The sequence below is a fragment of the Lepisosteus platostomus genome, chromosome 5 (genome assembly GCF_059453375.1).
Source record: "Lepisosteus platostomus isolate fLepPlt1 chromosome 5, fLepPlt1.hap1, whole genome shotgun sequence".
Lineage (NCBI taxonomy): Eukaryota > Metazoa > Chordata > Actinopteri > Semionotiformes > Lepisosteidae > Lepisosteus > Lepisosteus platostomus.
The window spans coordinates 58,498,853-58,515,975 of NC_142615.1; the positions used below are offsets into that span (position 1 = coordinate 58,498,853).

The 17,123-nt window shown below is 40.8% G+C and overlaps 2 non-coding genes across 2 annotated transcripts; both read left to right on the forward strand.

Annotated features, from left to right (window-relative positions):
- Positions 1 to 3,301: 3,301 nt before the first annotated feature.
- Positions 3,302 to 3,373, forward strand: trnat-ugu (transfer RNA threonine (anticodon UGU)). The gene has a single exon. It is a non-coding gene; the product is annotated as a tRNA-Thr (tRNA).
- A 3,950-nt stretch (positions 3,374 to 7,323) lies between these two features.
- Positions 7,324 to 7,417, forward strand: trnai-uau (transfer RNA isoleucine (anticodon UAU)). Its single transcript has 2 exons — positions 7,324 to 7,361; positions 7,382 to 7,417. It is a non-coding gene; the product is annotated as a tRNA-Ile (tRNA).
- Positions 7,418 to 17,123: the final 9,706 nt, after the last annotated feature.

The window sequence follows — 17,123 nt, forward strand, 5'->3', positions numbered from 1 at the left end:
AGATCATTCAGCGAGCGAATCCTCCTTCTGAACTCCACACTAAACTGAAAGCTTCACGAATTCCTCACTGCGTGTCCTGTACTGTTACAAGTGCTTTCGTGTAGATGTGAAACACTCCATAAACACACTTTGAACTTTTTCCATTTGTTAAGGAAAATGCAAAAGAGCATGACAAGTATTGATCGTATAAAATATCCATGGCACAACTCGAGAAAGTACTGAAGGACTACACATCGACTTTTGATGATTACAAGAGATTCAAGAAACACAATCGTCCGCAGCTGGGTTTGGATCCTGAACTCTAGAGTTAAAAGAACATAAGCAAAGGATATGACCAATAAACTCTCTGAATTGCCTTATAGTTTATGAAATAAAACAATTTCTTAATAAATTCTAACTGTTGATAGACGATTTATTGAATTTTAACAAAATCACAATTACAAACTTTTTCGGTTAAACTTTTATTCACATACTCTAACATAAATAAACGTTAGTGTCTTCCGGTGTGTGAGCCAATTTCTCCAACAAATATTTGTTAGTCTGTCGAGCTGTGCAAGGTGTTAAGAAATAGAATTTCGAAAAGACAGGCTCCCTAAGCTTAACATCAAGGCTGTTTTCTCTACAGAAATGCTCTTTAAATTTCAGCACTGTTGCAACTCCCTTTATAAAGGGTGTGCACACGTATACAACCAAGTCATTGAAATATTTTTTTAATTATTGTTCCAAAAAACGTTCCATTTGTTTTCTTTTTAATGTTGTTGATTAAAAGATTTTATTAAATGAGAAAAAAATCTGAATGTGAAAAAAGGTTAAATGCTATTGAAAAAAATCAGTAATGTGAGGAAAGATGGATTTTAGGAGCCCCTTACCTCCCCATGTCATGCTGTATTTCTCACTCATTCTACTGGGAGTGGTGCCGTCGCTTCTGGATAAAGTCTGTCAGTGGTCATTCCAGATGGGTCAGGTATGACTGCTCTTCGGAACAAGAGACAGGTGACTTGCGAGGATCCCGACAGTGTCGACCTTCTTTCAGAGCCTGGATAGCTCAGTCGGTAGAACATCAGACTTTTAATCTGAGGGCCCAGGGTTCAAGTCCCTGTTTGGACAGTTGTGCCGTTCTTAAGTCTATTGTGAATGTCATTCTAAATAGTCTTTTATCTTTCACTCTTCTAGCTGTACTGTGGTTATTTTAAATGTCCATTACTTGTATTTACAGTAGTGTATTTAGCGTTTCATTTCACAAACCGAAAATGTTCAAGTAGATCTTGTCACTCTACTCACGTAATCATCTAAATTAAATCACAGTAGAGTACAGAACACGCAGTGAGGAGCTCACACAGTGAGTACTCTTGAATACGACAAGAGGAAAGGCACACTGCACATCTGCAGAACATCACGTCCGAGTTTACAGTGACAGCAGAGGTTGGAAGCGACGTAGTTTTTTAATACTCGCTCGCTGAACGATCTCTCAAGAAACCTCGGTGGAGATTTAACGGGTGTCTAATAATCACGTTCAAAAAGATGACGATAAGTTTTTTTTAACTAGGTAGCCTTAATGGCAACACGGTGTGAGTAGATCTTAAAGCAGCTGCAGAGTACCCGTAATGGCAACACAGTGCTTTGAGTTCGGCTTTTCTTATTTCTTCTGCAGAACCAGTGGAATCGGAATATACTGATCCGCATAAGAAGCGCTTTCGGTTTCTGATCATTTTTATTGAGCGCTGCTCTAAGTACCACAGGCAAGATGACTGGTGGTCTAAGGCGTTGCGTTCAGGTCGCAGTTAACCCTGGAGACGTTTGTTAAAATCTCACTTCTAATAAAGAGGTCTTTCTCGTTAGAGTAGAAACGATAGAAGCCTTAAGCGGGAAACAAATCACAACATCTCGCATTTCACGTGTTTAATGTTAACTGTCTCAGTGGTTGCCTCGGTGATTGATGGCTCTTCTCCCTCGCAAGGTGACGGCAAACTTCTTCAGAGAGGGAGTCTCCCACGCACGGCTTTTCTTTATCAAGAGCTGAGACAACAGAAACAGACTTCCAACTGACATGAATTACTTCTTGAGCGTTTATGACTGTCTTTAAAAGCTGAGAGCAGGTGAAAAAGTCTTTGGAAATGAGGCAATGACTGCTGACAGTAAACAGAGCTGACGCTCAGCAGCAGACAAGCGCTCCTCGTTAGTACAGTGCTGAGTACCCCCTCTTGTTGCGCTGGAGACTGGGGTACGTTTCTGTGACAGGGCGCTGGTTTAATTTTTTAACAACCTGAGTTCACTTAAAAAAGTATGTACTGTGTACTACGTTTCGGACTAGATAGTGCGGTAGAATATGGAGATCATCTCCAGCTTTGAGCTCAACTGCAACAAGAAGTCATGCTAAATGTAGTATAGTGAGTAGACATCGCCAGACAACAGAACGAGAGAGTAGAAGGCGGGAATATATGGTGTAAGGGCGTGATCTGTGTAGTTAATAAAATAGTTAAAATAATATAAAAACGTCTCTAAATTTAGATACACAACATTTATGGCGACGAGAGATGAGTGCTTGACGGACTCAAAGCGAGCAGAACACTGCAGATTTTAGTATCGGGGCTCCCGTGCAGCGGATTTTCGCCAACCTCCCTGGAGAAAAAGGTACACATTAACAGACTGTAGCTGCCTTAGACGCTTACTTTACACCGCGGAGAAAAGTGGTTTTGGAACGGCATAAATTTAGGCAGAGAACTTAGTCTCAGGACGAATCTGTTGATGCTTTTGTGACTGCACTAAGAGAACTGGCTAAATCTTGTGACTTTGGAGTATTGGAAACTGACATGTTAAGAGATCAACTTGTGGAAAAATGTGCACCTAAGAGACTATAAATTGCTGCAGGAGGAAGGGCTGACTTTAGAAAGAGCTCTTACAGTCGCTAGAATTCATGAAGCAGCTCAAGCAGAATCAAGAATGCTTTCTGACCACAGTGACAAAGTGACACTGAACGGGGCGCTCGCTCAAAATTTACAAACAAAAGCCGAGCAGCAGGACGCAGTCATGCTAGAGAAATAGAAGAACAGGGGACGGCTGGCATTACATGTTACAGGTGCGGACTAACAACGCACAAAGCAGATGAATGCGGAGCGTGAACAGCAAAATGTCTACACTGCAAGAAAACAGGACATTGTGCACAAGTCTGCAGAACATCACGTCCGAGTTTAAGGACAAGTATCCCTTTTATTGTTGTTGCTGCCTCCAGTTTACATTTGGCGATGTAAACCAGATTCAAAAAAAAATAATTTGAACAACCTTATTCCCATGCTTCCTCGAAGGCGCGGTGGCCAAGTGGTAAGGCGTCGGTCTTGTAAACCGAAGAGCGTGGGTTCAAGCCCCACCCGTGCCTGTTTCATTTGTCACCGCTTTCCTTCAGTTTCAAAGTCTTAAAAAAACTCGCAATGTAGGGATCTCAATAGTAAGAGAACATAACTGTCGCCAGTGATTAGTGTTCCTGCATATCCTGCCTTGTTTTTTAGTCGACAAAGCTTATCTTTCTTCACACCCATCTTCCGAATGATCGCCTCAGCATTGGGAAGGAACGTGCGCTTGGTACAGCCCCCGACTCCACGGTCTGATCACAAATAGATCGGGTGAGCTGTCAGTCCAGGTTGGAAGTTACGTTCGTAAGCACTTAAAATCTGATTTAGGAACGAGAAGACCATGCTTTTTTATACGAGTAAACGATAAAATAATATACTGCCTGCAAGACTATGTCAAGTTCAAGTTCAAGTCCAAGTTTATTGTCATTATACTCATACACAGGTATATGGTATAACGAAATGCTATTTAGCTAGCTCTCGGACATAAGTAGTACAAAGAAAAAAACACAGCAACAATACAATTATATAACAGAAGAAAGACAACAGCCGATGTGCATAAAACAACAACAGGCAGTATGCAAAACAACAAAAAGGTAACAGGTTATGTGCAAAAACATGCATCAAAAGAATGAAATAAAGGGATAGAAATGATGGGGAGTGAGCTTTTGACATGTATGGGAGAGGTAGATTTTCAATGTGTGTTTGGGTTTTTGGTAAGAAAGAAGGCACTGTGAGTTTCAGATCATAGGTGAGAGGTGAGGAGAGAGTGAGAGAGGCTGGGAGTTTAATAGTTTGATAGTGCGGGGGTAAAAACTGTTTCTGAGTCTGGTAGTCCGGACCCGAATGCTCCGCTACCGTTTTCCATGTCATGCTAAACGCCACAAATTGTGTTCGTCCAGTCGTATCAATCGTCCTAAAATTACGGAAAATCGGATGCGACTGGTGCAATCAGCACACATTTTTTCAGGATAGTCGAGCGGTTTAAAACAGCAAATTCACAGCTTCGTGTCTTTTAAGCTTTGTGTTTCACTCTCCAAACAGAGGCACGGGTTCAAATCCCACTTCCGACAGTCAGGCGTTTTACCCTGTCTTTTTTTACCTGCCTTTACACTGTTTCAGTCTTATTGTGCTCACTGACAATCACAGTACGAGGAAAACAGAGAAACTGCTTAGCAAAAACAGGGACAGAAAAAAGCTTCGTAAACACGTGAATGTGGTTAGCAGCAGTAAGGTATGCATTCAAACGTTTAAGGCAGATTTATAACAGCAGCAGAAGAAAGGTGCAGCCTTTGTGAGAATTCGCAGGTTTTTATGCTGCTTGGACTTCTTTCAAGCCTATGAAGTGACCCCCGTTTTATTTTCATTTTCAAACTTCAGAACCGAATAACAAAAAGGTTTCATGTGTGACAGCATTCCGTTGCAAATACCGGTTCCACGATGTATTCAGCGACGGGAATTAAATATTTTAGTGCTGGCTCAAATGCGAGGAATTTCAGAAAAACCCGGAAAAGCAACGCTTGCAGTAAATGACAAATTTAAAGCGTGTAGTCAGCATGAACAGAACAATGCAATGCTCTGTAAAAACGATCTGGAGCCGCAATTACTCTTTTATCTCGGGCAGTTCATTCCGATACGATGTTTCCGCAGAATAAATGAAATGCCAACTCCAAACATGTTGTTGCCATTATTGTTACTCCTGCTGCTGTAGTTTTAAGTTTTAATCAGTGGGTATGTAATGTTGTAAAGGGGCTGGACTACTTTGTTCAGTCCAAATTCCATTATGTGAATTTATGCTTTTTTAATATAAGCATTAACAATACAATGCGTGCTCAAAAACCGTTACTTATTAGCTTAAGAAGCGGCAGTGTTTTGACAAAGTGTGGTATTCGAACAGAAAATGCTGAAGTGTTTAATACTTGCTTGTGAGCAGATCTCCCTCGATTTAGACAAACTCTTGTTCGGCCGATGATTTCATATCAAAATCTGAATCAAGTGGAAAGAAAGCTGAATTACGCTGGGTACTGGGTATCACTGTTACGCCATCAGGTCATGCTAGGAGGATTGGGGGATCAAATTGACACAGAGGGACCCAATGTGGGGGCTGAACCCACAGTTCTGAGATTAAGAGATTCTTGCTCTATGGACTGCGCCTATATAACTCTTGTGCTACAGCAGTAATGTTTCTGGGTGTGGATGAACATGACATAATAGGTTGACAGCAGGAACACGTGGCCCACAGGCAGTGACAGTATCGCTATCACATTTGGCTGCAGTATATTGTGTTGAGAGCAGCAATAACGTTCCTGCAGAGATGGGAGTGCCTTTAATACAGCTTTTTTAATCGGACAGAGTAACAGGAACTGACCTAAAGTTTCGGCTGTGGATCCATCTCCACATGGGGGAAAGAGACAGTAAAATTGCGATGAAGAAACAGAAAGATTTGTGCTCGCTGCAAAGTAGGAAAGAGGTGGTCAGACACATAAAACAGCTTGGTGATAATTTGCAGCGACAGTTTTATGTTATTTAGTACACGATTTCTCTTCATGTTCCTTAAGATGTGTAATTTGTATGTTGGTTGTATGAGAACATGTTCTTCTAAAGTCCTGTCAATTGACAGAGGAGAGCTAGCTGGTGCAGTCGAACAAATCCGTGTCATATTTTTAAAATAGTTTAGCTAATGAGCAACGAGAGTATAAATGAATTCTCCCACCCTCCATTCGAAGATAAAACTCCATGTGCGAGTCTAAGTTTCCTTGAAGCTACTGATGTTCGTCATTATTGGACATTCCCGGTGATATTGATTAAGGAGCTCAATTTTTACTTGTTGTAGTTCAACATGTGCAAAACATTCGTATCCCCTGCAAATATCGGCAAGGTCAGTGATATTCTCAACAATTTGTGCCATTGCAATTCGTGCAATTCATGCCATACTTTTTCGAAATGTATTCTGACATGCCAGGATCATATTTAAAAAACTGGTGCCTTAAAATTTCTTGGACTTCAGGATTTTGATAGTCTGTTACATTGTCTTTCACACGTCGGTGTCAGAACTGTGAGACATTTTCATAATCGGGGGGAAGGCCGTAGCAATAAGCAGAAAGTGCATTCACCTTTTCTCAGTGTAAATCCGTGTTGTGGTGAGTTTTTAAAATTGGTTTGCGATTTTCTGAAATATATTCCATACAAAAATATAATTTGGACAGTCGCTATTTATTTGGATATTCCCTTTCAGTGAAGATGTCTGCAGTATTCCAGCCGGATTAGTACTGATCGAAGAGAGCCATCTACAGGCGAAAGGCGACATAACATCACAGCAGCACCATTTAAGGTGGAACGAAAAACACGCATAAGAAGCTGGCGAATAAGAAGCCAACTTAAGCCTCGTAGCAGACCCTGGGAGGCACGCTCAAAATAATCATCTTTCCCAGTACTTCAGAGTCATATTTAGATCGCTTTACTGCAATTTTATTTGACTGATGGGAGATGTGAAGCCATCGAACCTGTACTGCGCTTTCACATTGAAATTGAAGCCATTTCTCATGCTTTCTCTCAGTGTCCGGGCTGCAATTGCGTGTAAAGAAGGCGACTTGAAAATGAAACGTGTAATCACTTTACAGAGGGTCTTCACGACGGGGTGCGTCAGCTAGTTCTCCATTATTGTCAGTTTACTGGACTTCTGAAGAAACCTATCTACAATGAAGATACAAACTGCACGGTTTAAGGCACATGAAGATAAATCTGTTTGCTGATTGACTCAAAACATGTCGATACAAATAATCTGCCAGGCTGATTTACTTGTCCGACCACCTCCCTCCGTCCCCCTTTGCTGTTAGCACAATTCTTTCAGTTTCTTTTCTTGTATTTTCCTTGCTATTTTATTGTTCCTTTTCCCCAGGTGGAGATGGATCCACAACCGAAACCGTTTTCACCCTGTGTTTCTGCACCGTCAGTCTGTATGAAGAACAGAAGTTGCACAGCTCCAGTGGCGCAATCGGTCAGCGCGCGGTACTTATACAGCAGTGCACAGCAGAGTCATGCCGAGGTTGTGAGTTCAAGCCTCACCTGGAGCAGTGTCTTTCTCTACTGAGCGCAACTGTCGAGTTTAGATACTCTTAGATATTTGATGGAGATAAATTAACATCAAACGAACAAGTAACGATTTATTTCGAGTCACAATCAAAGAAGGCTCCACAGCTGAAACGTTGTGCTTACCTCTATTTTCAGCATGGAATAAACCTATACTTTTCCATTTGCAGCCCACACATGCTGTGATGCAGCTCCCTACTTAAATTACTATCAGCTGTATACCTCCAGTTGACCTGTACACAAATATATGAGAGGGGTCTACTGAGACGAGAGGAGCACTGAAGACTTGATAAAGCTCTCGCATTAGATTATGTGTTTATGTTGTTCCCCAGATTTGTTTTAATGTTCTTTTTCTTTTGAAGTTGTTGTGTTTGGTTGTTTTTTTATAGTTGCTAGACAACTACAGGGATTTACCTAGGTTCCCGTAAGACTTCTCGTTTTGTGTTTGTTGTGTTTTCGGGTTACAACAATTTTTTTTTTCTATTGATAGGACCCCACGCATTACTGTGGGACTAGTTAACTTTAGTTCATACATTGTACCTGAAATTACCACATAAACTACTACTGTACTCTGTTTTCCTTTTTTTAAAAAAAAAGGCAAACCTAATGTTTGTTTCTCCTTGCTTCTGATTGGTAGCTACAACGGGTCAGTTGCAACAAACTGGCTGCTGAAATTTGTCAGCAGCTCTGTAGCAAACCTGTTTTCAATTGCAACAAACCTAAAATAACAACTGCTCCCCATTAGATGTTACTAAAGTAGGAGACTAAGCAGACGAAGTGGAACAATAGATTACATTGGAACTGTCCTGAATGTAGTGGAAATAATATCGTCATTAAGTAATGAACAATTGCTTTCCAGACACTACAATTATTCACAAGGAATTTTATCAATACATATTTTATTAATAAAAGTGTAATATCTTAATAATGAAGTTTAATGTTATCTATATTAGTAGCTGTATTACAGGTAATGCATGCACAGACTTTATTATACTATAATGAATTTTCAGGTATCCCGGGGAGAGAACTGAAATGAAGGAAATACATATTTAAAAGGGGTGTAAGTCTTAAATGTGTTCGTTCACATAGGGGTGTTAATTGAATAGATTTGTTGTAATATTATTTGACTCTACACTTCTGTTTCTCAGGAGACAGCATTAATATCGGGGATTTGCGGATACAGATAATAAGTTGTACTATACAGGCAAATGTATGGTTACCTTAATGAAAAAAACTCTTATCATTAACCTTTTCAACATTATTATTTAAGACAGTCTTTCAGAACAGTATTCTCGTATTAGTGGCTATAGTCTAATGATAACGGTGGTGAAACAGGTGAAATGTGCGGAAAGAATTGGAGATGGAACAGGAGACTCATCCAATCGATAGAAAGCTTGGGTAGGACTGCACAAACACGATGCCAGTACTTAGTAGCGTCATTTAAAAAAATACGTGGTTTAACAATATCAACTGCTCTTCTGTGAGCTCAGCTCCACTACTAGTAATACATTGCCCAAATTTTCAAATTAGATACATGTGTTTTCTACATGTATATAATTGGTACTTTTTTTGTTTTAACTGATTTAAAATATAATCTTTATAAAACAGACAAAGGGTTTATGTGTCGCGCATGAAATTCACACACAAGTAAGGAAAGATATCGCGCTTAGGAAGAAATCCAGAGTGCAGACGCCGGCGATTGAAAACAACCACATACAGCCTGTATGTGCTCTACCACTGAACTAAACTTCTGACAACTACTGTATCTTTATCTGCAGCACTTTCTTTTAGGAAGAGTGAGGAGTCTACAAGCCTAGAAAATAAGACAACTAAGTGAAAGATAAATTTTCACTTCTTGATTAAAGAACATAAAAAACACCTTTCTTCCAGCCAGATTCAAACCAGAGAGAAAAGAGTTCCCAGCTGTTTCCACTATATTCCTCCGCTCTTACAACTGAGTTATCGAAAACACAGGAAGCCCACCTTTTGTCTTACATAAAGCACAATGTAGTGCAGTGGTCCTATTTATTTAAATCCCAGTTCGAAATCAAATCTCATTCCCATAGTCCTGTTTAGTTTGAATTTAAGCAGTTGTAGCAGCAATACTTGGTAATAAGACAGAATTAAGCGTTGCTGTGCTTTCCTAAATGAGGCCCCATCTCACTCTCCATCTCTGTGGTGCAGCCACAGAGAAAGTATTCATGCAGGCTGATTTAAGATATTTTCTTTTGATAAGGGACAGCTCCCAAACAGGGATGCATTTAGATAAGCCTGGCTATCATGATCAATGGTCATCCATTGGCGCCTATCTGTCTAGGGAGTGCCAAATGGACATCTGGACTGCATTCCTAAGTGTCAGGAGTAAGTGACTCGTATCTCACCTTGATCAACCAATCAGGGATTTGCAGGGCGTGGTAACACCACGTGGGTCTCCAATGCCCGCCAAAATCTCAACCAATCAGCACACATCTGTGTCTTGGTTAAAAAGGGAGCGCAAGCTCAGATCGGGGCTCTCCTTGGCCATTTTCGCGCATCCTCAGAGACAATCACATGATAACTGCTGTTGTCTGCACTGGGACTTGGACTTTGTTCTAAGCGCGAGGCCGAGGATCCCATACGTACTCAGAATTCTACCAACGTGAATGCTCCGCTTGATCAACGGCAGCCTACAGTTGGACCCTCGTCGACAACCTGAATAGCTTATTCAGTAGCAGCGCTGGTCCGGGAACGAACCAGCTTCTTCCCGGGCAAAAGAGTGACTTGTGCGGACTCGCGGTCACACTCTGTGCATAGATACTTTCTACTAGCCAGCTGGACTGCTGGTAGATCCCCTCGGAGCAATGACTGCCCTGCGCGTCGCAGTTAGATTCCTCCGCCCGTCCAACTCCGAGCTGCACCTCTACTGGTTGGCCGGTAGCCAGAGGACGCCGGGACAACGCCCATTGGACAACCACTGGAACCAAGGCTGCAACAGAGCCTGTCAGCTGGTTTGGTGTTCGTGCCGGGAAATTCCAAATCCATACACAGTGGATAAGTAAACCCCATGTCCTACATTGCGTCTCGAGAATTCAATTGTACCTCAACACAAGTTGTTATCAATTTAATTCACGAGTATTGCATTTACTTCCGAGTTTAGAGTAACAGTGGGTAATAACGCTGATTAGCGATTTTGTAACCGAACGATATATATTGACATATATTCTCTGTTGTGTATCTCTTTGTGTTTGCATCTCTTCGAGATTATATACCTTGTATATTGATAATCCTCACAGTAAGGTCTGCCGCTTGTATCCAGGCAGACTGGTATATGTTTGGTGCACAATTTATATTAATAACTGTATCTCGTGTATTGAACATGTGTGTGTGCGTTGTTAGTTGTTCTGACGATTGATTTTCTAAAAACCACAGCGAACCACCTCGTGATTACTGCTACATGAATAATTGTCTCAGTAAACCCATCAAACCTGTACACAGCTAAGGAAGAGTAGCTCGGAAAATACCCAACTCAACAAGCGAGCGCATTGGTTGCTCTTGCTCTTAATGCAAGGAGCTGTTTTTTATTTCACATTCATCATTATTATCCAAAAACAGCTGCACAACTGGTCGCATTTGTGATTATGTCACTTCTCTGCAAAACTGGAAACTACTGTAGGTTTATGTAGCGCCAATACATTTAGCTGCTACTCCTGCTGCTACTCCTTCGTCCTGTTTTAAAAAAAAACATAAACAATTTTCTAATGAACAACTCATGAATTATTGCCAGGATCTATATTTAGCGTTTGGTAGTGATAACACTGCAGATATTGATTGAGTAGAAATTCATGATGTATTAACAGCTTTATCTGAAGCGAGAAGTCCTAGAACGCCATCTATGAAGTTTTAGGATTCATACCAAGAAATGCCTTTTATTTCCCACCCCAACTGCTGCTTTGGCATTACACATTATGTGAACATTACCAGTTTTGGTAGCTTCTGGGCACGATTTTTCTAAATTGAAACTTATTACAAAATTCTTGTAAATCAGGACTAATTTTAATATCAAATGAAATTACTACAGAAGAAAAGGCTTAACTGAAATATGAATAAGACTATGCAAGCCTAAAAAGTAGAACAATTCAATTTCTATAACTTATTTTTAATTTTTTTAGAAATTGGCTCACACACTGGAAAAGACTAACGTTTCTCTTTGTTAGAGTATGTGAATAACAGTTTAACCCCAAATGTTTGTAGTTGTGATTCTGTTAAAATTCAATAAATCGTCTATCAACAGTAAGAAATTATAAAGAAAGAAAAAAAATGTTTTATTACATAAACTATAAGACAATGAAGAGAGTTTACTTCGCTTTTTTTCTTTTGACTTATGCGTTCAGGATCCGAACCCATCTGTGGACGGTTGTGTTTCTTGAATCTCTTGTAATCATCAAAAGTCGTTGTTTTGTGCTTCAGTTTTTTCTCGAGTTGTACCATGGATATTTTATATGATCAATACTTTACATGCTCTTTTGCATTTTTCTTCACATACAGAAAAAGTTCAAGTTGTTCATATCACTGTGCTGCACATTTACGCTGGACCACCTGTAACAGTAGAGGACACGCAGTGAGGAATTCGTGCAGCTTTCAGCTCAGTGCGGAGTCCAGAGGGAGGGCTCGCTCGCTGAATGATCTCTCAGGAAATCCCGGGTGAGATTCAAAAGGTAAACCTGGCTCTCTATGAACACGAGCAAAGAGTTCTCACTCAACAGAAGATTGCAATGTGAGTACAGTAATATAAAACACCTGAAGATGCCAGGGATTGAACCCCGGACCTGTGGAGCAGTAAGTGACTTGTAACGCTGACATAAGAAATACTTACATAAAGTGCTTTTACTGACCATATTACAAATCACAGGAAGTAAGGTCTTAAAACATTGGGCAGTAGTGGGATTTAAACCCACGCCCCTGAGAGAGTGGAGCCTAAAATCCAGCATATTAGACAATTCAGCCACACTACCTCTGGCCCCTTCTCCTTTCCTCTCGTTGCTGAGTATAGGTGCCTTCATGCAATTGAGCCAGTTTTGAATCCCAGCCAATACATCTCCAAATCTTTTCAAATGAATCTGTGATCTTGTAGCACATCCTCTGAAAGAAGCAATCGAAATTGGAAACGTCTTCTTCAACACTGAAAAGCTCAATTAGGACGAAGCAGTTGTACACAGGACAGCAGTACCGTATATGTTCTTGATTGATTCAGACTCGTTCTCAGTGGTTCTTGCTCACCAAATAACTTAAAAGCTGAGGAAGAACGCTACGAAAAATACTAATCAAAATACAAAATAATAATCATTATTAACCAGAAACAGCAGAAAAACTGGTCACATCTGTGATTATGTCGCTTCTCTGCTTCAGCAAGGTCAATAAAGGACTCTCTGAAAGTAGTAAAACACTGAAGAACTGCAAAACTGAATTCAAAATCATATTAGGAATTCTGAGTGATGCCTGCTGACATGCAATCCAATACGGATGTTGTCTTTAAATAAGAATTCTCTATGTTTCCCTGCCTTTTCCCTGGAGTGAAACTATTGGATTGAAGGAATTCTTATCATAGGTTTACAAGGTGCCGTTGATATTTGGATAAATCTATGAACTCGTGATTTTTATATACTTTAAATATCGGCCATATGCACAGAATAAAATGACAGTACTAATGATTTTTCCTGAGACGAAGCACAACTTATCTTTCCAAGACAGCTGATAAAGGCAAGCCAGTGGATACTCTAGCAGAACATGGAAAAACGTTCAGCTTTGTAACCAACAAATTCCCCATTTAGATCTGACATGTGAGGTATGCTTTATGATTGCTTGAAGTGAAACCCACAATCTCTTTGGAACTTAGACAAGTTATTTCTGATGGAGCCCTATGCGGAAAGACTTAATCAGCTCTACCCCTGAGGATGACTCGACTCGAAAATGCAGAACATTAACGTTTCACAGATAAAAGGAGCACAACCGACATTAAAATTGAGGGCGCATTGTGATTTGCACTGACTCAAAAGTGATCTTGGTAGACAAACTTCCCTGCTGAAGGTGGAAAAAAGAATTTGTGTTGAGAAGAAGAAACACTTTTTTCTCCCTGCTTTGATGTTAAGCTGATAAAGTAGCTTTTAACACATTGCTCCACTTGGTGGTTGTAACACAAAAACTCTTAGCAGCAGTGGGATTCAAACACACACCTCCAACAAGACTGGAGCCTTAATCCAGCACCTTAGACCACTCAGCCACACTAACCACTGTGTCCTGTCTCTTTGTCTCATTACTTGCCCGGAGGAAGCCGGGTGGCTTTTGCTCTTGTCCAACAGTGGCGTTATGACTATGGAACCGACTGCACCTGCTTTTTCTGAGATGCTTCCCCTCTCATGGTGAGATCTCGAATTCTTAAACACCTCTGGATAAAGTTCTTCTGTGGAGCAGGCTACAGACCTCTGCGTACAGCACCCTTGATGTTGTTTTATTTCTATAGCAGCACCCATCCGGAATTTGTTTTTGTTTTACTTTTTATTTGAACAACAAAATAGATTCAATATAAACAAGAGCACATATAACGTATTAATAGACTCGTGAGGGGCACATAAATAATACAATCAGACTTTATGGAAAAAAAAGTTAAACAAAGTATATTTCCTCAATTACAGGACAGCACAAACAGTTCTTAATGCAGAAATGGAAGCCTGTCTAAATTTTCCTTTCTGTTAAAGACATTTCGGGAATCACTTTTTTTGGGACACTGATTTTTCTCCTTTGGGGAGCTAACGAAGACTATAGGGTGTGGCACAGTGGTAGTGCAGTTGATTCTAGCTCAGAAAGTTGCGCGTTCAAATTAGGTTGGGGTCAGCTAAGAGTTTTTCACCATCTGCTGGTGCTGAACCCAGACTTCTCACCATGTAGTTGAGTTCTTCTCAATATCTCAGCATCTCCAAAACATCATGTCCAACTTTAGAGACAGCTACATCAGACAATGAAAGTTTGAGACCACTTTATTATTACAGGTTCTAGCAAACCTGAAAGCTAAGGCGTTTCAGGCCACTTTTTTAATTAAAAAAGTGTCTGAAGCCTCTAAATAAAATTAGGCTTTTTTAATTGTGTATGAAATTCACTCCCATGGGCTCTGAAAGGGGAAATATACTGTTGGGATCCTCGCAAGTGAGGTGTCTCTTCTTGTGGTGAAGCACAGTCATACCTGACTTGTCCGGAATGACCCAAGACAGACTTTATCCAGAAGCGACGGCACCACTCCAAGTAGAATGAGAGAGAAACACAGCACGACACGGGGAGTCAAGAGGCTCCCACAATTCACCTTTCCTCACATTACTGATTTCTTCACTAACATTTTGACCGTTTTACAATCACAATGACCGTTTCACATTAAATAAGTTTTTAAACCATCAATATTTAAGAAAAAAAATAGTACATTTTTTTCCAATTATTAAAAAAAACATTAAATGCCTTGATTGCATAAAGTTTCACAGACAGAAGCAGCACGCCAGCACAACCAACATTAAAATGGAGGGCACACTACGATTTGCATTGACTCAAAAGTGATCTCGGCAGACGTCATTCCCTGCATAACGCAAAAGGTGGCAAACCGCATTTGGTTTGAGTGGACGCAAGAAAGTTTTTGTTTTCTGCCTTGATGTCAAGCTGACAAAGTATCTTTAAACACTTTGCTTAGTTTCTCGAGGGACTGCCAAAAAGCAGCTCCCTCCCCTTTGAAGTCAGTTGGAAGAGGGTCGGTTACCACTGTACTGTGTCTCTTTGTCACATTACTTGCTCAGAGAAAGCCAGGTGGCTTTCGCTCTTCTGGTCCGACTTAGTGGCATTACGACTGTGTAACGAACTGCACCTGCTTTTTTTGAGATGCTGCCATTCTCGTAGTGAGATCTAGACTTCTTTAACACCTCTGGATATAGTTCTTAAATGAAACAGGCTTCAGACCTCTGCGTACAGCACCCTTGATGTCATTTTATTTTTACAGCAGCCGCATCCGGAAAGTTGTGTCTTTTACGTTTTATTTGAACAACAAAACTACATACAATACAAACAAGAGCACATATAACGTATCAAGAAAATCTTCAGGGGCACATGCTATAATACAATTACACTCTATGAAAAACGTTTACACGACGTTAATAAAGATAAGGTCCGCACAGCTTGTTCTTACATTTCGAAAGAGTCCGTATATACCCCTTTACGTCTATTTTGAACTGTTCAAACGTAGGACTCTTCCCAGACCATTTCACTTTATACCACATTCCTAAATGAGGATGCATCTCCCGTTTTAGAACTATTTTGGGCGGTATGGCTTATACAACACACCCACAGTATTCTAATGGTGGACTGCAGATCTGTGCTATAGTTCAGTCGAATTCGAAGGATCCAGCAATCGTACTGGATTTGACTAGGATTCTGAAATGTCACTTGCAAAAGTATTCAGGTTTGCTTGAACCTTTGATAAAAAAAAGTGATCTAATCTGAAACTACCCATTTTACAATCTCTGAGGTAGTTGTCACTAAACTCGGACGTGATGTGGCACACATGTGCCGTGTGCCTTTACTTTTCTAAAAAACTGGTATCGGGAAAAGTTTCTTAATATTTCTTTTGATTAGCATGCAAGAAAATGTGATCATTACCTATGGAATTTCCCGCCAGCGTGGAGCTTGAATTCACAACCTTGAGATTTAGTGTTCAAGAGTCACAGAAGAGGTCGGCCTGCTCTTCAGTTTGCCAACGATAAGCTCCGGCAGTGCTCCTCTGTAAAGCAGCTTGTTTGGATCGGTTATGTGGGACGGCAAATACTAAGATCATTTGCAGTGCACTCAAAAAACATAGATGAAGAAGGTGTCACAGTAAGGTGAACCCAAGGGCGAGGGATGTTCCTGCTTCGTGTACATCTACACCACCTAGCAATACAAACGGGGTGCTAGGGCCCCTCTACATTACCACAGGCTCTGTTTGTCTCCCAGAATCACCAATGCACACACAGACCAGCGACAAGCATTTGTATTGTATAAGTGCCCTTTTTATTTTCCAACTACATTCACATTCACTGTCACCCAAAAACACAACGAAAACAGAATTCACAGCAGCAAAAGGTCCTTCCCAGGGTCAAAATGAATACAGAGGGGCAGCAGTCTTTTCTGTAAAATACATGAGAGAGGTTACTCGATCGTCTCTACTTAGTACCTGTAGTCTCTGATGGCCCACTTTGAGGAGAGGGGTATCGCCCAGTCCTATTTCCCCAGTCTCTGTTCAGGTAACAATAGAAATCCTCTGCGACTATATTACATTCCTCTCAGTTTGAATCGGCTAACTGTGCCAGTTTCCTTGTTCCTCACCTTCAGGTGTTAAAAGTCTCTGTACAGTACCTCTGTTCCAATGCCAATGTCTCTCGTTGTCGTCAGTTACTGAACCAGTAGATCCTTGCCTCCAGGTATTAGAAGTCTCTGCAGAGTTCCTCCGGGGTCTTGCACTCTGCAGCGGGGTCTTGCACCCTGCAGCTTCCTTGTGCTGCCTGTGTCGTCTCCAGGATCCAGTGGGAATCGGGAGCCCCCTCTGTTCTGTCTCAGGTCTTTTTTATCCCTCTCCTTAGCCAATCCCTTTCAGGGGGGTTTCCACTGTCCCTGTCAGAATCAGGTCTGCCCAGTATTTTTCCAGGA